At 35.0% G+C, this 26,266-nt stretch overlaps 1 pseudogene; it reads right to left on the reverse strand.

Moving 5' to 3' along the window:
• Positions 1-16,083: 16,083 nt before the first annotated feature.
• Positions 16,084-16,180, reverse strand: LOC138809366 (U6 spliceosomal RNA; annotated as a pseudogene).
• Between the last annotated feature and the right edge of the window lie 10,086 nt (positions 16,181-26,266).

A 26,266-nucleotide genomic window follows, 5' to 3' on the forward strand; every position in this document is an offset into this window, starting at 1 on the left:
CTCTTTTGTTTCCACTTCCTATCACTTTCCATCTCATCCCTCCTGCCCCTCCCCCCGATTATGCCCCACCTTGCGAAAATTTTAAAGTTCATTTTTCGACAAAACATCTTGTATATCTCATTGTTACAATGGATCCAACTCTATCCTTTTTTTTTTAAAGATTTGTTTTTTCCCTTCCCCTCCACAAACTATACCAACATATAATACAGTGAAAACAGGAGCTTTATGGTGGGGAAGGGACATACAAAGCAACAAAAATTCATATTATAAATATGTTAGAAACAATCGCATGAAAGAAAAAATATTTGAATGCTTATCTTGGGGTACATTTCACCTAACATCAACGAATCTTACCTTTTCTGCTTGTCTCAGACATATCCTATTTATTACCAATAAGGGAAACCATGGGGCCTAAGTGTACTTGGGCTTGGCTTACTTCACTTAATATAATTTTTCCCAAGACTTTCATTTTCCTAACAATGGGGCAATGTCATTCTTTCTGATGGAGACAAAAAATTCCATTGTGTATATATACCACAATTTATTGATCCATTCATCTATGGAGGGGCATGTGGGTTGGTTCCAGGCTTAGCTATGGTAAATAATGTTGCCATAAACATAGTTGTGATGGGAACTTTAGTGTGGTCTTCTTTGTGATCATTTGCGTAAATGCCCAAAATTGTGATTGCTGGGTCATAGGGAAGCTCCATATGAAGTCTTTTGAGGAACCTCCATACCCTTTCCAAGGTGGTTGAACAAGTTTACAATACCACCAACAATGCAGTAGGGTTCCCCTATCAACATCTCCTCCTGCATCTGTTGTTATTAGAGTTCTTGATTATAGCCATTCTAACTGGGGTGAGGTGGTATCTCAATGTTGTTTTGATTTGCAATTTTTATAGCTAGGGAGGTTGAGCATTTCTTCATGTGTCTATTGGCCATCTTTCCTTCCTCTTCAGAGTAGTTTCTCTTTAAGCCTTTAGATCACTTATTTATTGGGCTGTTGATTCTTTTAGGATTTGTTTTTGGGGGATTTAATTTTTTGGAGTTCCAGATATATTTTAGATATAAGACCCTTGTCCATTGTATGGCTAGTGAAGATCTTCTCCCAATTTGTGGACTTAATATGGATCTTGCGAGTTATGTCCTTTGCCATATAAAAGCTCTGCAATTTCATGCAGTTCCATTTGTCAACCTTTCTATGATTTGTTGTGTTTCTGGGTATATATTAAGCAATTTTCGGCCTGTACCAAGGAGATCTAGGGTTTCTCCTATTCCATCCTGTAATGTTTTCAGAGTGTCTTCATATTGTGAGGTCTTTGATCCATTTGGAGTTGATTCTGCTACAGGGTGATATATACGGATCTAGATTTATTTTTCTACAAGTAGTTAACCAATTTTGAGAGTACCACTTACTGAAGAGGCTGTCTTTCTTCCATTCTATTTTTTTCAGCTCTCTTATCAAAGATTAGATGGCTGTAGGTCTTTAGGTTCATTTCAATTCTATTCCATTTGTCCTGAGGTCTGTTCTTGTGCCAGCACCAAGCTGTTTTGCTTACTATGGCTTTGTAGAAGAGTTTGAAATTTGGTACTTATTTTCCTCCTACACTGTTCTTTCTGTTAAGGATCGTTTTTGCTATTCAGGGTCTTTTATTGATCCATATGAATTTTTGGATTGCCTTTCCTATGTCCTTGAAGAGTGAGGTTGGAATATTGATAGGTATCACATTCAATTTGTAGATACCATTGGGAAGTATTGCCATTATCACGATTTGATCTTTCCAATCTAGGAACATGGGAGTTTTTCCACTTTCTAAGTTTGTTTTGATTTCCTTTTTCAGGTATTTAAAGTTTTCATCATAGAGGTCCTTCACTCCTTTGATTAAGTTAATTCGTAGGTATTTTATTTTTTTGTGGGGCTATTACAAATGGAGTTGCTTTCCCAATTTCAGCCACAATTTTCTCATTGTTGGCATACAGAAAAGCCATTGATTTTTGAGGGTTAATTTCATACCCTTCTAGTTTGCCCAAGTTTTGAGTAACCTTGAGTAAGTTGGGAGCGGGGTCTTTAAATACAAGATCATGTCATCTGCCAAGAGGGAAAGCTATACTTCTTCTTTCCCTATTGGGTTCCTCTTTATGTTTGCACTGAAGAGCAGTAGAGAGAGTGGGCCTCCTTGTCTCGTTCCAGAGTTTAGAGGGAATAGCTTTAGATTTTCACCATTGAGTATAATGCTTTCTGTAGTTTTGTCATACACAACCTTTATTGTATTGAGGAATGTTCCATAGATTCCTAATTTTTCCAGGACCTTCACCATAAAGGGGTGTTGGATCTTGTCAAAGGCTTTTTCTGCAACTATTGAGATAACCATGTGGTTCTTATACTTGGTCTTGATGATGTGATGAATTATGTTAATTGATTTGTGCATATTGAAGCAGCTTTGCATCCCTGAAATGAATCCTGTTTGCTCATGGTGTATGATTTTTTGGATGAATTGTAAGTTGATTAGCTAAAATTTTGGTGAGAGGCTTTGCATCAATGTTCATCAAAGAAATGGGTCTATAGTGCTTTTTCTTTGATGAGGGTTTGGGGATGAGAGTTATGATGGCTTCATAGAAAGAGTTCGGTAGTGAACTTTCTCTTTCAATTTCATTGAAGAGTTGGAGGACTATTGGTGTGAGCTCTGCTTTGAAGACCTTGTAGAATTCTGCTGTATAACCATCTATTCCTGGGTTTTTCTTAGATGGGAGTTCTCTTATTGCTCTTTCTATTTCAGTGCTTGATATGGGCCTGTTAAGATGGTTTAACTCATCTTAGTTTCTGCATTTCAATATTTGCCAGGAAAATGTCCATTTCTGCCAAGTTCTCAAACATATTAGCATAAAGTTTTGAGCAGTATTCCTTTATAATGTTCTGAATCTTGGTTGTTTTTGTAGTGATGTTTCCATTCTCATCTCTGAGTTTATTAATTTGGGTGTGTTCTCTTCTTTTTCTTTTTTAAGGGTCTGTCAATTTTGTTAATTTTTTTGAAGAACCTTCTCATTTTGTTGATTCTTCATATGGGTTTTTTGGATTCTAATTCATTTAATTCTGATTGAATTTTAATTCTTTCTTTCCATCAACTGGATTGGGGTTTATCTTGATTCTCTTTTTCAAGGAGTGTCAGATCTCATTAAATTGTTGGTACCAGGTCTCTCTAATTTGTTTATATAGGAACTCAGAGCTATAAACTTGCCTCTAAATCGTGCCTTTTCTGTGTCCCAGAGGAGCAGAAAATCTCTGTGCTAGTTTTTGTTGAATAATATGAACATTTGAACTTCGATTCTAAGCTCTTCCATGACTCACTGATGTTTGAACAGAGTGTTTTTCAGTCTCCATCTTTTACTGGACTTTCTTTGGTGGCTTTTTGTGTTGAGTTCTAATTTTATTCCCTTTTGGTCTGATAGAATGCAAGATATGAATTCAATGTTTCTGAATTTTGACAAGTTTGATTTGGAAAATGTTCCATGTGCTGCTGAGTAAAAAGTGTACTCTGATGCTACTGGATGAATATTTGCTAGATGTCTGCTAAATCAGTTGATGTATGCACTTGTTGAGATCTGCGGTTTCTCTGTTGAGTTTTTGCCGAGTTGATCTATTTAGTGGGGATAGTGGTTTGTTAAAGTCCCCAACAATTAATGTCGTTGGATCTATGTGAGATTTAAAGTAGTATTTCTTGGATAAATTTGGGTGCACTATTGTTTGGCAAATATTTAGAATTTTAATATCCTCCTGAAAGAGATATTAGTATGTAGTAACCTTCTTTATCTCTCCTCAATAATGTTAATTTGAAGTCTATTTTATCTGATATTAGGATTGCAACTCCTGCCTGTTTTTGGGGGCCGTTTGCTTGGTAGATTTTGTTCCAGCCTTTCACTTTCAAAATGTGTTTGATTTTTATAGGCAAGTTGTGATTCCTGAAGGTAGAAGATAGAAGAATCTTGCATTTTAAACCAACTAGACAGTGTACGTCATTTAATTGGAGAGTTACATCCCCTAATATTGAGAGAGAGGACTGAGAGGTATTTGGGTGCTCCTGCCATTTTATCCACCTTCTTGGGTGCTGCGCCTTCTGGATTCTTTCTATGGTTCTTGGATTCTGTTTGTATGTGGTTTCTTGGCCTTTATTGTGGTCTTGTTGTTTTTCTATGTTTAGGACATCTTTAAGTATCTTTTGTAGAGCTGATTTGGTGGAGATATATTGTTTGTTTTTCTTTGCTATGGAAGATTTTTATTAGACCTTCAATTATGAAGGAGAGTTTAGCTGGGTACACTATTTTTGGTTGATAGTTGTTTCTCTTTAGAGCATGGCATACACCATTCCAGGTTCTTCTTGCTTTAATTGTCTCTTTTGAGAAATCTGAGGTGATTCTAATTGGTTTTCCTTTATAGGTGACTGATCTTTGCTCCTTGACAGCTTTAAGGATCTTTTCATTGGTCTGAATTGATCCTGTGTGGCTTATAATTAGTTGGACGATGGGAAGTCCTGTTCTTGTCTGGTCTATTTAGAGTTTTAAAAGCTTCTTGTATCTGAATATACCTATCTTTTTGCTTGTTGGGAAGTTCTCTGCTGGGATCCTGTTGAACACATTTTCTATACCATTACCTTCTGTCTCTTTGTGCTCCTCTACACCCATTTCCCTCAGATAAGGCCTTCTGATGGTGTCTTTCAAATGTTGAATAGATCTATCATCTTTCTTGAATTTGTCTTGGATAGTTGTATGTTTTTTCTCTATAATACCTAGGCTGTCTTCAATGCCGGAGATTCAATCTTCTGCATAGGCTAACCTACTGTCAAGACTTTATTTTTCATTTCTTTTCCTTTTAATTGGTCGGCTGTTATGGCTTCAAATTCTTTGTTGGAGCTGTGTTTTAGATCTTGTATGAAATTCTTTACTTCCTTAATTTGGTGTTCAGTGTTTACTCTCAAATCACTTAGTTGATTGGTTATGGTTTCCTTGGACTCCCATTCCTTCTGTTGGGCTCCATTCAGCATTCCCTTTGTGGTCTCCCTGACTCCTTTCAGGTGAGTGTTTATGGATTCCATGAATGGCTCTATTGATCTTTGTCTATGCTCATCCAGCTCTTGCAATTCTTGTATTACTCTTTGATTAGATTTCTCACGTTCATGTAACTTCTGTAGTTCTGTTTGACTGATCTCAGCCTGCTCACACAATTCCTTTATTTCTCTTTGAGTATTCTCAACCTGCTCATGCAATACCAGTATCAATCTTTGAGTAGCTTTCTCAAGCCCATGAGCTTCCTGTTTTGATCTTTGGTTTGCCTCCTCTCTCTCCCTAACAAGTTCACACTGAGTCCTTTGCAGGGTTTCAATCTTTTCATTCACCATGTTTACCAGTAGTGTTTGTAGAGCTTTTTGGGAACTCTCATCTGGATTATTCATTATCTGTTCTGTCACCTGATTATCTTGAATGGGAATTGAGATACCCGGACTTGCCATTTTCCTTGTGTTTTTCATGCTTGTTCTGCCCATTTGGGATGAAAGTAATGCCAGTTTTTTGCTAGAACACCATTTTAAGGCAAGCATCAACCAAAGCCCTGTAATTGCATAGTCAAATGTTTGAAGATGCAATCTAGTTCAACAGATACGGTCCATTCAACATTAAATAACTGTTTTAATGGGCTAAGAATACCAAAGAATAATTTGAAAAACCAGAAATTGTTATGTTTAGGGAGAAAGGTGGGGAAAACAGGGTTAGAGGGATGTGGAAAGGTAAAAGGAGAGTGAAATTAACCAAGTCCTAATCTCACAGAGGGAAATGGATTGGAAAGAATGATAGAAAAGAGAGAAGAAAAAAAATTAAATAAGAGACAAGCAAAAAAGGAAATACAAATATTTAAATTTAAAAAGTGAAACTCTTAAAAGTAATGAAAATTTAAAGAAGTAAAATTGAGAGATGAACGGGGATGAGAGGAGGGGAGGGATAGAAAGGAGACCTGAAAAACTAAAAAATAAAAATACTTAAAATAATTTATAGGTATAAATAAATAATACTGCTATTAAGGAATTTAATCCTAAGAGGTTTTGAATTGAGTAATACATTTTTGGATTAAGAATGTACACAATTGGGGATAAGGTCTTATAATCAATGACAGGTATATAGGAGGTGAACAGAACAACAAATAATTCATGCAAAAAGAACAAAAGATGAAAAAGTAAAACGAATGAGAAAGAAAGAACAAAAAAGACCAACATGTCAGTAAACTTTTTTTTAAAAAAGCACACACACACACACACATACACCTAAAATAAAAGTTATAAGAGGAAGAAAAAAAAGATTAATGAAAACAATTTTTATAATTAAAAAGTAAAAATTTAAAAAGATACCAAAAAAGACTTCTTTGATTTTGTTTTTGGGGGGTTGATGGGAAGATCCTGTATCTCCCTTGTGTCAGTAATCAGTCTCTTGGTGGAGTCTCTGGTTTGCTTGTGGTGTTTGGTTTTCTGTGGCTTGATTGGTTTCTTAAGTCAGTTTGTTTGGGCAGGCAGAAAAAATTCTGTTTATTTACCCAGAATTTGTGATCGCCTCCCAGGCTAGTTCAGTGGGAGGGAGATCTGCTTTGAGTATCACAAAAGAGGGAGGTGGCTGTTTCCTCTAGTTTGGAGTTGCTGTGATAAGGCTGGGTTCTGGGTAAAGTTGAGGCCTTTCAGCAAACAGTAGCTTCCCTGAGGGGCTAGCTTCTGAGACATTCACAGAGCCCAGCCTGGAGCCATTCTCAGGGTTTATGTTTACTGAATTTCAATTGATTGTCAGGGCTGTTGTAGGGAGGGGCAGCCTCTGGCTCTGTTTACCCAGTGAAGAAGGCCACTCTTCGTGGGTGTAGCTTTCTCTGCCTTGTTTTGGTGACTTTCCCATGGGTGGAGTTGAGAATGGCAGGTCAGGGTAGGTACTTGTGACTCGCTAAATGACTCTTTTGTTTTCATCAAAGAACTGAGTTGGATCTAGCTACTTAGCCAGGCTTTTGTCTACATCAAAGGTGGATATCTCCGGTGTTGGGGGGAGGGGTGTCCTTCCCTCCTCTGCTCCCTTTGAGAAGGAGAGAGGATGTCAGTTTTGTACTCACGCTGGAGTGTGGGTTCCTGGGTAGCCTCTGGTCTGCTATCTGCAGGATGAAGATATCTGCTACTTGTCAGTTCTTGCTCGTGTAGAGTAAAATCTGCTTGCCCGCTGCATCTGGCACATTTATCCCAGACTCTCTGGGTTGTAGTTATGGCGGCTATGGATGGCACCACAGTCGCCACAGCAACCTCAGCCATGGCTGCTGGAAAATGCTCAGATCTGTCTCCTTACCTGGATTTTCCCACTCTGCCCAAACTCTCTGTACTGTGATGGCACACTTGGTGTGCCTAGGACTGTTCATTGGAACATTAGAACTGCTTTCTATGCAAGAGCTTGTTTAGCCACCAGATTCTCCTCTGCCATCTTCTCGAAATTTCTGAAGGTGTTTAAATATTACTGGAATTGTTTTGGAATAAATAATGTTCACCTTGACTATCTTGAGAGAGAAGAATTGGTTTTTCCGCACTATAAGTAAGAACTTGAGTGAAAGAAACCAAAGGAAAAATGAGGAACAACTCAACACATACATTCAAAAGAAACAAAACAACCCAAGAAAACACCAATTAACTCAGTACTCAAGAACCTGCAGGAAATGAAAAGATTTTTTTTAAAAATAGCTATGATAAGCTTATGAAAATCCTGACTACGAGGGAGTCTACTATTGTGAGGATAGTGGTTAAAGCTCAGACTAGACAGAAAGATCTGTACACAATGCCAGGCACTTGTTATTCTAAATTCCAGGAAGTATAACATAAAGTAGACTGAGCCCACGATCACACACAAGTTGGAAGCAAGATTCTATCTGAAAGTTAATCAGGATAATTTAGGGCTGTGGGCATGCCAAAGTGGTAAGAACATCCATTTAGGAGACACAAGACACTCAATTCAAATTCCAATCTTATGTGTATTAAAGAAAAAAAAAGCTATGACTTTAAATAATGGGAATAATTGCAAGATTTGAATATTTGAGTGGAGAAAAATCCATGAGAGAGGTAGAATTCATCCATGTTGTAATACTTTCTACTTAAGTGATAATATTATGTGGTACTCCAAACATAAGAGTGTTACTTTGCAAATGAGCATAGATGTGCATTTGGGTGAAGGAAATACTCTATTTACACAGGTGTAAGTTAAATACTTTTTGGGGGTAGATTTTAGTTCTTGTACTAAGAGCCTGGGTGATATCTCTGAGTCTTTTCTCTCAAGGCTATCACTCTACTACTATGAGCCACAGTTCCAATTCTGATTTTCTGTTGGTTGTTTGGAGATAAGAGGCTCATGGACTTTCCTGACCAGGATGGTTTCAAACCATGATCATCAGATCTCAGCCTCCTGAGTAACCCGGATTCCAGGCCTGAGTCGCCCATGTTTTTAATAATTTAGTAAATTGTACAGTTACAGAAGTTATAATTTATCATTATAACCTTTATAATATATATGTTCATATTTATATCAATGCATACATATAGAAATATTTAACATATTTTTGTATCTACAGTAGATTTATGAAATCATCCTTCATTACAAAATAACATGGAAACAAGTTTAATGAGGAGCAAAACAAAGGGAATTTTCACATGTTTCTTGTTGTTGAATGAAATATGAATTGTGAGAATCAGTTTGAGAAAACCATTTAACAAAATGGATAATGGCTATTAATTCCAATCCCTTTATTTGCCCATATTGTGCATCCTCACACATGAGTGTCAAAATCAAACCACACTTTTTTGCCTTTGTATATAATTCACATGTTTTAATTTAGGGGATAGGTGAAGTAATCAAATAAAGATTAAAATAATACTAAATGAGGCTATGAGTTAGAGCTGAAAATTATTTAAAATATGATAATAGCTAATTTAATTCCATATCTCTTACTTTTGCTCTATTGTCATATACCTCATTCCCTCATTAGGAAAGTACATAGAATGTTCTCACTAAATTATGTGTAAAATTATGAAAAATGTATTAAAAGAATATGGGCACATCGGGGCTGTGAAAGTGGCTCAGTGGTAGAGCTCTAGCCTTGCATGCCTGAGGCACTGGGTTTGATTTCTCAGCACCACATAAGCAAAAAGAAGAAAGCCAGAAGTGACGCTGTGGTAGATTGCTAGCCTTAAGCAAAAAAGCTGAGGGACAGCACCAGAGGGGCCCAGATTTCAGGCCCCTCGACCGGAAAGAAAACAATAACAACAACAAAAGAATATGGGCACAGTGTAGATTTAGCTGATTGGTACCTGTAGGGAGTAGTGTGTTTTTGAGGACCTGAAAAACGTTGTGATGTAGATGAAGGAAGGGATGTGCTAATTCTGGAAAATTGGCTAGAGGATTGCTCCCAGAAAAACAGTGATGATTTTTTCCAAAAGGTTAGCATAAAATCACTCTCACAATCATGTTCACTACTGCACTACTCACCGTAGAGAATTTATGGAAACAGCCCAGACGCACTTTAGCAGAGGGATGGTTGGAGAAAGTGTTGCACATATACACAATTGGATTGCACCCATCCATTATAAAGACTGTTACAGCATTTGCAAAGAAATGGATAGAACTAAAATTATGTTAAGTAAACGAAGTCACAGCCAGACACAAAAAGAACGCGTATTTAGAAGCCAGAATTTTATGCAAGTTAAACAACAGTATTAATCAAAGCATGCTATTTGTAGAGGAGTATTTAACAGGTGTAATTTCTTATAAAATTGAACTTTTAATCCAACAAAATGAATGCCAGGAGGCTACCACTTGGAAAATGTGAGGGGAAATCAAAAGGAAGAAATAAAGAGACTTATGGAAGTAGAGAGTTAAGCCATAATATTCAATGCAGATAGTATGAAACTAAAAAAAACGAAAGTGGGTTGAGGTTTGGAAAAATGTGAGAAAGTTATGTAAAGATCCATTGTAATTATAAACTGATTCATTGAATGGAAAACATTTCGTACAACTATTTAATAAAAATATAATTAAAAACAATGGAGACATCTGACCTTAAACCATGAGTCAAAATATTAGAATATATCACATGATAAAATAAAAGGTAGAAAGTATCAAATTCTGATTGGTTTTCCAAGTACTTTACCTTTGGTATCTAATTTAATCCTCACAATAATCCCATCAAGTGAAACTATTTCTATTTTTAATTCTAAGATGATGATATTTAAGTCTTCAGAGTTGGAATTACTAGTACAACATTCTACACACGGTAAGTGTTAGCTTGCGTTCCATTCCCACTATATGAACTAACTTCATTCTATTTTATAACTAAATACCAGCACTCAGCCTACTAATTCTAGGAAAATTCCCAAAATTATTGTGCACACTCTAATAATATTTCCTTTATCTTTGTTAGAAAATAGGTAACTAAGCTGGACACCGGTGGCTCACGCCTATAATGCTAGCTACTCAGTAGGCTGAGATCTGAGGATTGTGCTTCAAAGCCAGCTCGGGCAGGACAGACTGTGAGACTCTTATCTCTAATAAACCACTAGTAAACTGGAAGTGGCACTGTGGTCCAAGTGGTAGAGCGCTCGCCTTGAGTGGAAGAGCGCAGGGACAGCACCCAAGCCCAGAGATCAAGCCCCATGACCAACAACAACAAAAAAAGAAAATAAGTAACTGTAATAAGAAAACTCCAAGTTCATAATCAATTTATACCTCCCTGGTGAAAGGAACTGCTAAACTATAACAATTCTTGATTTCTAGCTCAAAATAGTAGAAATAATATTTTATGCCTTCACTCAACACTGCACTGCCGGGGTACCCCATCTCTGGTTAACACAGTCTTACTGAAAAAATGACCTGCCCAATTCCTGATGGAAACAGACTGCAGGTCTTTTGGAGCAATCGTTTCCACATTGTAGCTCACCTAAATTGTTTACCATTAGAAGTATTTTGATTGCTTTTTATACCCACCATTTTGAGAGAAATGTACTACTTTAAAATGTTATTAAAGAAAGACTGATATAAAATCACATTTGACCCCAGATAAATATTTTACCTTTCATATACCCAAAAATGCAGTCTTACCTATTATTAATGTTAGGAACAAGAGGTTAAAAATCATTGACACCAAGACCTAATTATGAATTAAAGACTCTCCAACTTGTGAATACAATTGGTTTAAAAAGACAACAATACTACTGCATTTTTAAGTCCATATGATAATGATAATGATTCGCTATGATAATCATAATGATAAACTATTAACACTTAAAAATAACTCATTTTCTTGGGAGTAGGACAAAAAGCACAAGGTTAATCCTAATCATTTTAAAAGACCTTTATTTATACTAAAAGTTCACTGATAACTATAAAGATTCTAAACCTAACTGAAGTATAGAGGAAATAATTTAACTGCATCATCTACATTCAATAGACTATTAATAGAAAACAAAATTACACTAATAATTAGCTTACCCAATTCACTTAATTCTTTTATTCTATTCCATTTACTTTCATAAAAACTGGGTTTTCATAAAATGAAGCATAAAAAAGGGTATATACCCACTTACATTTTCAGATCTTAACAATATTTCAGAAATTTTAGCTCTACAGTCAATGAACTGAAATAATACTAAAATATTCAAAAGATTTTCAGAAATTGCAAGACTTGCTCTGAGATGTTATGTATATTGGAAGAGATATTCAAAAAGCCTTATTTGTTAAAGTCGCCGTATTTTCTCCCACAAAAGAGCCATTAGTAAAGATACCTGTGCATGTACAAAACACCTTCAAATGCACCCATAATCTGGAAATAACACTTGCTTTTTGTTTGTTCGTTTTTGAAAGGAATATCTAACAAGCATATCCACAATACTTATTTTCAATGAATAAGATGGGATATTCAAACATAATATGGGTTGGATTATCTCTTAGTGAGAATAGATATAATCTTGCAAAGAAAGTGATTTTCAACAGAAATCCGGAAAGAGTTTATCCAACTTGTGTTTCACAGGAATAATCAGAGAGTAATACCTGTTTGGTCAAGTCAGTCCAAATCACTCTATGAGTGTATCTTAAAAGTATAACCAATTTAAGAGGTCAAATACGTATTTTGTACTGACACTCATCTTATAGCAACAACTTACCAACTAATTATGTCTGAATCTTCTTACCTAACATACAATAAGAGCTGACAGCGGTCTCTTTTTCTAACTTAATATTGTAAATGCTTTGATTATGATATTATTAGACAAATAATATGTACAAAGGATGGTTCCACTGAAATGACATGACAGAACACTGATAAATAAAAACATTGCAACACAGCTTTTTTTCAGCCTCACCCTGTCCACATTGGCAAGCAACATTGCAACAGCACACACACACATATACACATACACACATGTTCACACATGTACACACACATATACATGCATGCTAAATTGAGGGTTTATTGTACAAAAAAGTCCACATAAAATATTAGTGATTAGGACAAATGATAATATGCCTTATTACAAAATAATACATAAACCATTACCACGCATGTTACATTTTACATGCCTCTCCACATGAGACCATTAATTTAGTTTTAATTAATTAATTACCTTATTAATTAATTTATTTGTTTGGTGCTAATACTAGGGCTTGAACTCAGGGCCTAGCTTTGTCCCAGAATTTATTTTTTGTTTCAGTTTTCTCAAGGCTAGCATTTTACTGCTTGTACCACAGCTCCATTTCAAGCTTTTGCTGGTTACTTTAAAATCAGAATCTAATGGACTGTTTTTTCTTGGTCTGCTTTCAAACCACAATGCTCAGATTTCATCTTTCTGATTAACTACTACTAAAGACATAAACCATCAGTGTGGCTTCTACTTTTTCCTATATAGTTATCTAATGCACATACTTAGATGGTAATTTTAAAATGAGAGTATAGAAGCAAGATGTACAGTGATGATACTGTCCTGTCAGAAATTCAAGTTAGTAATGTAAATTTATTCTTAAAACCATACACAAAAAATACCATGATATAGTGTAAGAGAACTCACTATTGAACATAGGAGCCTTAAGAGCTTTCTAATGGATCCATTATTTATTGGTACCCAACATTAGAAAAATGTATGAGGCATTGGTAAAATAGAAGTGCTTTGCATGACTACATACATTCCTTGTTTTTATAAGAAACTTGCTTTCATCTAAAAAGTAGGCCTGTCTATTGTCTTCATGTAATTTTGATGATTGAAAGTGCTTAGTGAGAAGGTCAAAATGTATTAGTAGTCCTTCACTGTCAATTCTCATTTTCTTCTTGGAGAATATAATGATCAAATCAGTAGTTCAGAATCGGCAAGCAATACTTCAGAATCATGCTTCCAGTGCAAGGGGATCACCAGTAAGAAATCCTCAATACCAATTTCCACAAAGTTTTGTCACAGATACAATCTCCCTGCCTTCTCTAGCTGCTTTACTACCCTCTTATTCCTTCATTGTACAAGAAAAGTATGATTCAACTGATTTCAGTCAGATCTGTTACTAGAACTATCAAGGATTTATTTTACTGTCTGTAATTTGGTAAAGTTATGTCTCTTTACGTAGGCTACTAAAAATGTATTTACTAACTTCAAGTAAATACATAAATTCGATTTCCATCTCTTTTAAAAAATAAAATTTTGTTTGCTCTACAAATTGATCAGAGGCATTGATTTTGTGGCTAGCTACGAAATTACACATCTGTCTCTTTCTTTCTCTCTCCCTTTCATGGTTCTCATAGATAATATGATTGCTCCATAATTATCCTAATTTATTTTGCTTTTATATTTTTGGTTGTATCATTTCACTTTTTGCTCTGCCATTTCCCAAATCATTTATATAGAAGACATTATTTCCTATTTTCTCATGCCTAGAATAAGCTTCACATGAAGACATCACTGGTCCTCATTTTCAGTGTGTACATTTGAATATGGAGGAATATCTTTCCTCTGCTCTCCATCAATTCCCTACTCTCCAGTTAGAATAATTTCGAATAGTAAAATTGGAAAAAGAGAAAAAAATCATGGGGAATAAACAGTTACAGAAAATTCACCAGATATTTCTGACCAGTTCAACCAATGTGAACTATTAGGGAAATAAATGGACACCTCATTCCCACTGGCACTCAAAGTCTCTGGTTAGGCAATTCTTAGGAATATGGGGAACAAGGTGAAAAAGTAAGGAATGGTATCAATTGCAAGAAAAAAAAAATTGGAGAAGGATCCAAGCATATTTCTTCATTGTGCTGCCGAAAATATTCAGCTTACTACAGTGTGGAGACTTCTTTCCCAAAAGGCCACTTATGTGAATAGTAGGGATGATGATGAGTATACCTCTCTTCAAGAAGCCTACAGTGGACAATTAAACATTGTCAGTGAGTTGGTGTCTCAAGCGGCACATGCAATAACTGTAGATGACTGGACACACCTGAACAGTGCATATACGTGGAATAATACCAGAGTGGCTTCTTTCTTACTTCATCTTGATACAGATACCAATGCCCAAACTAAAGGACTCTTTTTAAAAAAAATTTTTTTTGGTCTGGTCGTGGGGCCGGAACTCTGGGCCTGGACGCTGTCCCTCATCTCTTCAGCTCAAGGCTAGCGCTCTACCACTTGAGCCACAGCACCACTTCCCGCTTTTTTTTCTGCTTATGTGGTGCTGAAGAATCGAACCTAGGGCCTCATGTATGCAAGGCAAGCGCTCTACCACTGAGCCACTTTCCCAGCCCAAAAATTTTTGTTTGTTTGATTTTTGTTTTTCTTGTGGGGTTTTTTTTTTTTTTTTGGTCGGTCATGGGGCTTGAGCTCTGGGCTTGGGTGCTGTCCCTGTGCTCTTCAGCTCAAGAGGAGTCCTCTACCGCTTGAGACACAGTAACACTTCCCCAAACTAAAGGACTCTTGACACCCTTATATCTTGCTGTTGAGAATTGAGATAGCAAATATACGCTGGATCGCCTTCTGTTGAACTATTATATAAATCCAGGCCTGAAGAACAACATAGAAGAAACTGTATTTGATATTGCCAAAAGGATAAGTATGTATCACTCCCTGTATGAAGTTGTGAAAGGCTGTACAAATTGTTCACCGAAGTCCTAATGGTCGGGTTAAGTTTCTTAAATTTCAAAAATGCAAGTCCATCTTTTGTGTCCCTACAAAATATTTTCACAATCCAAATAAAAGCAATATCTTTTTTTTTTTGGTCGGTCATGGGGCTTGAACTCTGGGCCTGGAGCTATCCCTGTGATCTTCAGCTCAAGGTGAGCCCTCTACCACTTGAGACACAGCTCCACTTCCAGTTTTCTAGTGGTTTATTTGAGATAAGAGTAACACAGACTTTCCTTCCCAGGCTGGCTTTGAACCATGATCCTCAGATCTCAGTCTCCTGTTTAGCTAGGATTGTAGGCATGAACCACCAGTGCCCGGCAGCACCAAAATTTTACTGTAAAAATTCATGGATTCCGCGGAATTCTTCCAAGTGAATTGCCTACCTTGGATGGAAAAATATATTCAATAGTTTTTGTAAACATGTATAATAACTTCTTCAGAGTTTGTGATTTTTTAATAAGAAATAATTTTAATTTACCTGTTGAAATGAGTAGTACAGAAACTAAAATATTTCTGGTGCTTGTCTGAAAAAGTATATTTTAAAATATTCTATATTCTATGTTTGCATAATATTCATAATTTATTTTCTCCTAGATATACTTTGAATTCTATATTATTTTATAATATATAGGATCATTAATGTGTCCTTTTGGATTGTATTCCATATAGAAACAGTTTGAGTCCTTTTTTTCTAGGTCTTAATATTATTTTTCTTTGGGATAAAATGACAATGTTGTCTATTTTGAAAAGTTTTGTAAAGTTTATGCTTTTTGAGGTGATTTAATACACTGATGTCAAACTTAATTTAATTATATGAATTACGGGTATTGTTACACTTGTAATTTTGCCATCAACTTTCTAATCACTTTTTTTCATTTCTTGCATGTGAAGAATGAAAAATATGGAATACTTCTCAAATTTTCATATTGTACTTGTGCAAGTGCCATGTTAATCTCTGTATTGTAATTTGAGTATACTTGCTGCTGAAGCATGTAGTATCCTCTAAATTTAATAGTTAATGATGCAATCTTTATACAGGCTTATATCTATGGGTGCCTACTTGTAACAAGGAAACCTTATTGTTCCTAACAATGCTATTGATCTTATTTCCCTAAAATTCTGTGAATAGTGGAAATAATTATATTGATCAGTCGATTGCTCACATTTCCAAACTTTTTTTGCCAATGAGTATCTTAAATATTTTTATTTGGAATTTGATCATACTCTCTATTATTTATAGTTTGGTCCAAATGTGATGGTTTCTCTAGTACTTATTTATCCAGCTTTGTGGACCTAATGGATTCAAACTAAGCGTTGCTTAAGAGCTACTTCTAAAATTCTTCAGCTGACATTTTCCCAAATGAAGTTTTACTGGAACAAATGTCTACCTGAGCCTTTACCCTTCTTCCATGTGGGAAGATACCAACCAGAATACCTAACCATGACAGCAAAGATTTTCTTACTAGAACAAAACTAATCTTGGTTATAAGGGATCATAGAGAGATGAACAGTTCAAACAGAACTGTTCAGACGAGAAGGTATTTTATCAAAATATAATTGTTTATTATACATTCCATTTAAAAGTAGCTAAAGCCAAGAAGGTGAAAAAATTGTTCGTATGCATGATTACTTAATGTCCTGACCTGTCTCTAAGTTCCTGGCAGGAACTTACACTACTGCCTTTTTTTCACCAAATATTTTCATAGTTGCAGGAGAAGTGCATATGTTTCTCCTCATTATTAGGCATTAAATTGATAATGTTTTAATCACAGTCTTTTCTCTTGCCTCCATGCTGTAAATCTACAAATGATAAAGCTTTAGTTCTAACTCTATCAAACACTGAAGTAGAGATAATGGAATCATACTTTAAAACAGAGTTGCCTTTGATACAGTAACTACAACAGAACAATACAAAACGTGTGTCTTTTAATCATATTATATATAGTTATATATTTTATATTTTTATGTGCTGATTTTATATTTCACACAATGAAACTTACTAGAATTAGTTGATAATTTGACAAATAAATTGATATTTATTTACTCCAATAAATAGAATTGGAATATAAATATTTAGGTTTCAAATATATATTAGACTAGGAAACGTATCAATGCAATCTTTTTAGTATAAACTTGTGATACATTATAACTGTCCTTGGTCTTCTGAATCCACATGAGAAAAAAACAATGTTTTCCTCTAATCTGTAATGGATTTTACTCTGCTGCTCTGTTTATTGTTTTAACTCGCTTGTCCCAAACTGTTTTTGTCCATATTTCTGAAGCATTCTTACTGATTATGCCCAAATTTTGCTAAGATGTCTAAAAAATATTATTCTTCTGCAGTACCCATGGGTCCTAAGATCCCAAGGCCCAGTTACCTGCATCATCAGATAACAGGGGCAAGAGTTTTCACCAAGGCCCATGAAACATATCAACACAAAGTAATTGAAGATCCATCTCAATTTCGCATTTCCTATATTTCAGGGCCCCAATTCCTTGAGATGCAGGAATTAGCAGTAAGCAATTGTGAAATGCAAGGCAACTTAAAATGAAGGATGAGATCACAAAATTTGAGAGAAAGTACTGTAATTCAAACATTCAACTTACAGATGACCAGCCCATATGAGTGAACAAGTTCACAAAGTGTCATAAGATTATTTTTAATACCCCTCACCTATGATTAACGAACGATTTTAGTCCAACATAAGTGGGCAAAAAAATAGTTCCTAGAAGGATAGATCTATAATTGTTTTACCAAAGCCCGAAAACTTGACTTAGAGGTCAAATGTAATTCAGAAAAACATTTGAATCACTAAGGAGTGCTTCAAAACACTGGCACTTCAGTACAACATGGTTCTGTGGTATAAAAATGTCAGTCTCAAACCAATGATAATCTACATTTAATCTCCTGAAAGTATATTCCTTTTCAAATAAACTTTTTAAAATCACTTTCGCCAAAATAACATTTGACAAGTTGATGATACTTAGTGACAATACAAGTTTTTCAAGTGTAGGGAGCAAGTTACAATAGAGTTGAATTATTTACACAGCACTAATGCCAAACATGTTCAACCATTCATTAAAATGTAGAAATAGTACCAGCCACAATTTGTGTTTTTCAGTATGGGCCTTTCAGAAATGTGTTTAATATGTCAGCCTCCTAAATTTCAAACCCAAATGTTAGCTAATAAATTTCATCATTTAATAAGGTACATTTTAAACAATCACAAATAGTTGCCTTATCATATGTTATTTTATGTTTTCCCTCTGTCTAACATAGTAAGAAATATGACTTTAAGTCTTGAATATGGGTACTAATCAGAGATATTACAAACATAATATCTGTCTTCTATTTCTATCATATTCCTATTAGGAATAAATTTTAATTTTCTTCTTTTTTCAAAACTTATAGGTAGTATAAAATATTATTCCATGTAAAATAAAAGAATCACAACATTGTACAAAGCCATTTATAAAAATGCAGTTAGTAATACATTCTAAGCCATTTTTTAACTTTCTTTTTGACTAAATAATCTTTCAAACGGTTGAGAAAAAATCATGTTTAGGTGCTTCCCGTCTCCAGTCTCGCAAATTGTTGCTGCAGATGAATGAATTATGGAAATATAAGCTGACATCATTTCAAGAATATGCAGGATTGAAACTCCATGGAATGTATATAATCCTTTCAAAGTATTAATAGTTTAACAGAATGACTATCAGGAAGTTGAAACCAAAGAGGAATTATAGTAAAGACATAGAATGAATGAAAAATGAACAAGGAGCAAATACAGCTAGAATACTGAATGTACACATATGATGAAGGAAGTGGTAAATTGGAAATAAATCTTGGAGAAAGGGTTGGTTGAGAACGATAGAAGGAGTGACTCTGATCTAGGAGCATTGGACAATTAGATGGATATATTTAATTGTAACACAATTGCACAAACTTTTAAAATTCAGTTAAAAAACACAACTAGAAACAAAAACACACAAAAATCACAACCAAACAGCAATCTCTAGAGAGTATGAATATGACCACTCAAAATTTTAATCAGTTAATGAAGGGCAGTCATGGGAAAAGCAAAGAAAGCTGTTCAAAGAGGGAAGTTTAGGATAGGGGAGAAATTTGAACAGAATTAAATAGATTGTCTAAGGTTATAAATCACCTATATCTGCTGTATACAGTATCTTACTTCTATGAGTTTTCTGTCTGAACTGGATAATCCAGTCCTGAGACACACTTGGTAGCTTGTGAGGTAGAATGGAAGAAACAAGATCAAGAACCCATTACTCCACTGGAGAGAAAACAATCCTCTATATTTTCTCTAATCTCTCTTCACTACTCATTCTTCATACTTTTAAGTCAATTGATTTTGAATTATATTTTTTCTTCTTTCTTCTGTCAAAGTAATTGGTCAAAGTAATTTCATTAAATATTATTTGCCATTTTCTTCTTTCATTCTGTTTAATTGGCCAAGTGAGTCCATAAAACTTCCCTCTTGTATTTGGTTGCCATGAAAGAACATCTATGTTAATAAGGAGAAATCTAATGTAAAACTTTGTCTCCAGAAAACAGTCTAAGAGCCTGTGATCACAAATATTTGGCTATATATTTTTTTCTTTTACCTTGAAAGACTTCTTGTGTCTAAAGTGCCCACAAAAATAAGTACTCCATCACTTGTTGGTTCAATCAGAATTGTCTAACCTCAAAGATATATTTTGCTAAGAAGATGCTTAGAGAAAACCAAAAAATACTGCTCTTTTTATTTTCTCTCTTAAGATTCTCCTTAGATACCATATCAGGAACAGTGAAGTTATTCTATGCAAAATTATTTTAATATATTATTTTTCTCTTGGTCTTGCATTTGTTCACCAAGATGTATGGAGGAGAATAGAGTTAAATCACCCATACCTTGGAAGAAAGTGTCTGTTACAAAAGGAAAATGCTTCTATTTCCTATTTCTATGTCCTACTCTTAGCTCTTGTCAGAGTTCCAATTAATCACAGCTTCTTGGCTTCCAGTCTAGTGAAGCTGAAGGACCAACGGGCTCCACCACTGCTACATCTTCATTATTTCTCTTTTACAACTCTTCAAGTTGCCTCATTTGGATGTGGAATGTATTTTCATGTTTTCATTCAATCAGTTCTGCATTGTAGTGAGCCAAATGGGCTCTGTAAAATCACTTTAGGGAGTAAAAATACTAACACAATTTACATCAAAAAGTTTTGGCCTCCCTTGACTGCTGAAGTCAATACGCTTAGCTAAGGCTTCTAAGAAAACTTTTATTATTAATTTTTCCATTTGCTCAATTCTTTTCTGAACTTTTTGGCATATGTAATAAAAGAAGTCTTCACTACCTCATATTAATAAGAATATTATTTTTTGTGAGCCACTTAGAAATGTGAAATCATTGGTTTGAAGTATCCAATCAAATTTTTTTCTGTGTTTCACTGCTTCACGTCCAAAGAAATTGTGGAAAGTGTTACAAACAGAAATGTGTAATCCCAACACCTTCTTTCATTGTGGAGGGCACTTTCTCCCTAAATATTTTGACTCAAATTATCTTTTTCAGAGAATTACTGTTTGGTAATTAAAGGTAAATTCACAAATTTAGATGCCTTATTTTTTTAAGAACTTTTAATTTAAATTTCAATACAACCTTCTTTCAAACAGTGAGAATATAGTTCCTGGGTAAGGACAATTACAAGGGAACCTACAGGATTTACAGCAAGGTTTCTGAGGTTTGTTTGTTTAGTTTGAAATAGAGCCATCTTCATCCACATTGGTCCCTCTCTACTATATTTCCTGGGATTCTTTGCATGAAAGCCTATTCTTCCAGGCAATTTTAAATTTTCTTAATAGGCTAAGTTATTAAAAATTTTGAAATATTAAATTTTACCTGCCATAAATTTAAAACTGTTGAAAATCCTTTATCAGAACCACAAATTCACCAATCGTAATTCCACCTTTACCATCAAAACATGCTGTTTTCATGATATAGTATCCATGCAGCTATTATTTTCCAGTGGCTTTGTTATGCATATATGTAACCATATTAGCTGATGCTAAGCAAAATGAATTCCAAGATATGGAACCAGATTTTTTTTCATTTGTGGTTGTTGTTTTTGATGAACTATGTGATTTCTGTTTTCTTTGGGGTTTTCCCCTATGGTTTATCCCTGCTGTATGGTGAGACAATGGTGAGCATAATGGTGAGACAAAGGACAAAAGGCAAACCAATGCAATAGCAATACTCACAAGACAATATGTTGGAAATGTACTTTACAACTTGTGAGGGGTGAAGGGGTGAAGGAAAACTGTGAGAAAAATGAGGAAGGGGTAACAAGTTTGAAATGTTTTTTATTCACTACCTTACAATTACTGTCAAGTCACTGTACATCAATTTGATAATAAAATTGAAAAAATAATCTGCATAAAATGTAATTTTACTGTATTGGTACAGTAAATATAATTCTTTATGTAGCAACATTTTAAAAATCAATACTATTTGGCTTCTAATTTGAATTAATTACCCCTTATTTATCAGAGGTTCATCAACTTGAATGTTATCCAACTAGACACTATTTTCACAATATACTTGCCAAATTTTTCAAAAAAGAATAAATTTAGTACTTTCTCATTCTAAAACAGAAAACAGGGTCTGGGAAGATGGCTCAGTGGTAGAGCGCTTGCCTTGCATGCCTGAGGCCCTGGGTTTGATTTCTCAGCACCACATAAGCAAAAAAACAAAGCCGTAAGTGGTACTGTGGTTCAAGTGCTAGAGCGCTAGCCTTGAGCTGAAGAGCTGAGGGACAGCGCCCAGGCCCAGAGTTCAGGCCCCACGACCAGACCCAGTTTAATACTATGGAAACCCATAATTTTAAAAGTAAGTAAGTTTTTTAGAGGACAGAATATATGTGTTCTTCAAAATTCCTATGACTAACAACTACTCATTTTTAAATTCTCAACATTCCTAACAGATTCCAAACAGTACCTGTTTGCATGTTATGTAATTCTGCAATAGATGCAGTTTCCAATGGGGTGTTACAGAATGAGAAGTAAACAGAAAAATAGCCACATTCTTGTAGAGGATAAAACTGTGAAGCATGTGTAATAATTAATTCTTCAAGAGTAAGCAATTGTTTATAAGAGTAAGCTATTATGTCTATGACCATCAATCCCAAGATTTATGCCATAAAGTCATCCTAGCCCAACAGTTTCCAATTTGTAAGGGACACCTTAAAATTCCTTAATTCACATCATGAATACCTTATCTCCATTTTGAAAAAATACTACACCTCTTCTAATGTGATACCCTCTTTGTTCTGAAAAGAACACCACAATAAACTGAGCTGCATCATTTTTCCTCCACTGGTATTCTTGAGATCAGAACACTTGTAAATATTATTTATATTTAGACTTTTTTAACTATCATAGATATTCAGTATGCTAAGATAGGAAAATTATGATTCAAAGCCTTCCCAGGCAGGAAGGTTTCTTAGAATCTTACCTCCAAAAAACTTCTGTGCAAAAGCCAGACTCAAGTGGCACTGAGGTTGAAGTGGTAGGGCTTGAGCCTTGAGCATAAACATCAGAGACCTTGTCCATGCCAAGAGTTCAAGTTCTAGGATGAACCAATAAAAAAAACAAAATTGAAAAAAAAAACCCAAACCTAGCATTTTTCTCCATGTATACAGAGGCGCGTAAATAAGGAAATGGCTTCCTGTGGTACATATAGGTAGAAGAAAGAAGATGTCACACAATTACTCTCTTCATACCATATTAAACCAAACCTTTAAAAATTGGTTTTTCTAAATGTATAAATTAATGTCATCCATTTTTGGCAACTCTGTCTAGATTATTCATATTAACATGGTATACATGAACTCTGCAAATTATCTATTAACTATGTTCTAATTATAACTGTTGTGAAAGAATATCTAGGCAAATAGAATGCCAGAATTATTTGTGAATTTTTCAATTAATCTCTCTACTTTAAAAGAATTTTGTAGTATCCTATAGAATATGAAATTACAAACAAATCCAAAAAATATATTTTAAATCTAAATTCTAATTTAACAAGGTCTACAAAGTCCTACATTAGACGAACTTTGCTATTTCTCCAGACTTAAGCTTTTGTAATCCTTCCACATTTATTTGGAATCCAACAGAATGCGGGATGGGAATCATGAGCTGTTTTGCATCTACGAATGTTCTGTAATGATAAGAGCATTTAAAACACAAGTGAGGATATGTATGGGGTGCATTCAATAGGAAACTTGACTTCTCAAAACATAATGACAAAATTAGGCCAAACTTCCAACTGTGTATTCCTTTCTTGTTGTTTGGTTTGTTTTACTGAGACAAAATTATTCTACCTGGTCCAGGGAAGGTATCGATATGTAATTCCACTCTCTTATCTCTTGTCTGAGTGCTAGAATTCCAGGCTTGTATCACATTGCCCTGCCATAGTTTGTTTATTTAATCTAGAAACAGACTAGAAATTCTGAACTTCTCTTATGATTTTATCCACTAGACTGACTGCTCAGACTGTTTATGTACTATTTTCAAAGGTGTTTTAACATTTGACACAGCATATGAACATTTTCAGATGCACCTGCAGGTTTCCCTGATTCATTCCACTATGTATCCTATCCCGTTAAGAATGATTGCTTGACTCTCTTACTAGCTCTGGTCCCTACCTATGTAATATTCTCAACTTCTGGGGGAAAATTCACTTGAGGACTTTCTAATATTAAAAATTATCACTTGATTCTAGTCTTACTCAGGACCTATTTTCTATTGTTTTCTAACTTTACTACATATTCTGAGAGTTGTTTCATTTGTGTATTTTTGTGTGCACATATAAGTGCCTCTATGTGTTTGTGTATGTTTGTATGTATGTATGTATGCAAAAACTTAAAGCTGTAATTCAGCAATCTTGCTCGTGACTGGTATCCCAGCTTTGACTGGTTAATTATAGGTACTGTCTCAAAGCCTATACTGTCCAAGCTGGATGCAAATTGAACTTCCGAGACTCCTTTACATTCTTAGGTTTTATTTTTCCAGGAGCATCAACTTTTAAACTTCAAACACTTTTGTGAGTGTAAAGTCTAACTGTAGCCCAGATTTTTAACTCAAGAATTCATATAAAGATAGATGAACATATACATTACATATCCTGAGTGTACACTGTTAGAAATGTGATCATAAACCAAGTTGTTGTGAAATCTGAGGATTGGGTTTTAAAGTCAGCACGAGTAGGAAAGTCCTGGAGACTCTTTTATCCAATAATTACCAGAAAACTGGAAGTGACACTGTACCTCAAGTGGAGGAGCACTAGCCTTGAGCTGCATTTCAGAGGGACAGCGCCCTGTCCCATATTTCAAGTGCCACGAAAAACAACAACAATAAAAAGGAATATAAGAAAAGGAAAGAAAAAGAAATGTGATCTTAGCCACCAGGTTCATTGCTAGTATAATTCCTGTTCCCTCAAGATAGACTCTTTTTTTGCAGTTAAGTCTATTCTCCCATATGTGACTTGCATTGGAAACAGAATCATTCTTCCATTCTCCTTTTTGCACATTTACATGATCAGCAAGCGTGATTTAGAAAGGGAGTGGCCTCATGCTTCATGTTCCAGTTAGGGGTAATGCTTTCTCTATATCACTCCCATAAATCTACATACGGGACTTGGCTTTATTGTTTCAAATTTTTATTTGTAGAGTCTTGTATATTGTATTGAACACTTATATATAAACACAGAACTTCTTTTTCTCCTATAATTGCTATTGTTTCTTTTACTGTTAACTCATGGACAGTTGGGAAATTAATGCATAGCATATAGATTCACAAAAAATTATCTGAGAACCTTCTTACCATTTAAAATTCACCTTAATTTACAGAGCACATGAGAAGTTTGAACAAAATATTCTCATGGATAATGTATTTATAAGCAATTTAAATTGCATTTGTCTTTACTAAGTTGTCTCTGAAACATGTGTTACCTCATGTCCAAAAGTGTCTTTGTGCTATTTCAAAGAAGCCAGAAAACATTCATTTTTTTCTGGAGCAGCACCATAAATTGTTTCTGAAGTAAGTGGAAGTAACTGTTACTGGATGTGGAAACTGATCCCAGGAGAGGAATTTAACATAGAGAAATGACAAAGTTCAAGTTAACTATTGCGTTCCTTTGTACTGTACAAGAAAAGAATCCAAGGCTGGAAGGAAACTCTGTCCCTGACTTTTTTGAGTGTGTCCTTTACTCATATAAAACTTCTGGTTGAGAGTATTGCAAAAGGAAACAATATGCCATTTGAAGGCAGGCATAGAACAAAAGGAAGTAACTTTGTTTTAAAAGTGTTCTACTGCAAAGAAGCAAAGACATGGAGGTTTTAAAGTGTCTTATGAATGGATGTTTCACTCCTGAGATGATTCTCTTGTTGCAGGAATCAGTTTTCAATTCCTTTAGTCTGGTCTTGAGTTTTCCATAGCAATAAGAATTCCAAAAAAGCAGGATCCAGTGAGTATGATCAGCAAAAGCAGCCTCTTCTCGGACCACCACTATTTTAAGGAGAGTCCCAAAGAAATACCCAGGGTTTGTGTTGTTTGCTTGTTTGTTTAGTTTGTGCTGGTTCTGAGGCTTGAACTTAGAGACTGGCCCCTGTCCCTGAACAGTTGTCTTTCTTTCCTACCTGGACCAAACCTAGTACTCCACTGCTTGAGCCAAAACTCCACTTCTGGCTTTTTTGGTGTTTAATTACAGATAAGTGTTTGACAGACTCTCTTGCCTGGGTTGGCTTTGAACTAAGACAGTAAGAAAGCTACGTGACATCAACTCTATGGAACTCTTTTGAACCAAGAAATATTAGATGAAGTTTATTATAAAGCTAATATTTGACAATTTTTAAAGAAGAGAATATGTTTAGCAAAGAAGCCATAACAAATAATTCAGTAAAAGTAGGTGCACTACTAAATCATTTGGGAAGATTACTATTGACTTCATCATTCCTTTGGGGGAAAATTAAACCTATATTTGCACTTTTTTGTTGGTTGTGGGGATTGAACCTTGATCCTA

Source organism: Dipodomys merriami, unplaced genomic scaffold, assembly GCF_024711535.1.
Source record: "Dipodomys merriami isolate MVZ:Mamm:240054 unplaced genomic scaffold, mDipMer1.0.p SCAF_495, whole genome shotgun sequence".
Taxonomy (NCBI): Eukaryota; Metazoa; Chordata; class Mammalia; order Rodentia; family Heteromyidae; genus Dipodomys; species Dipodomys merriami.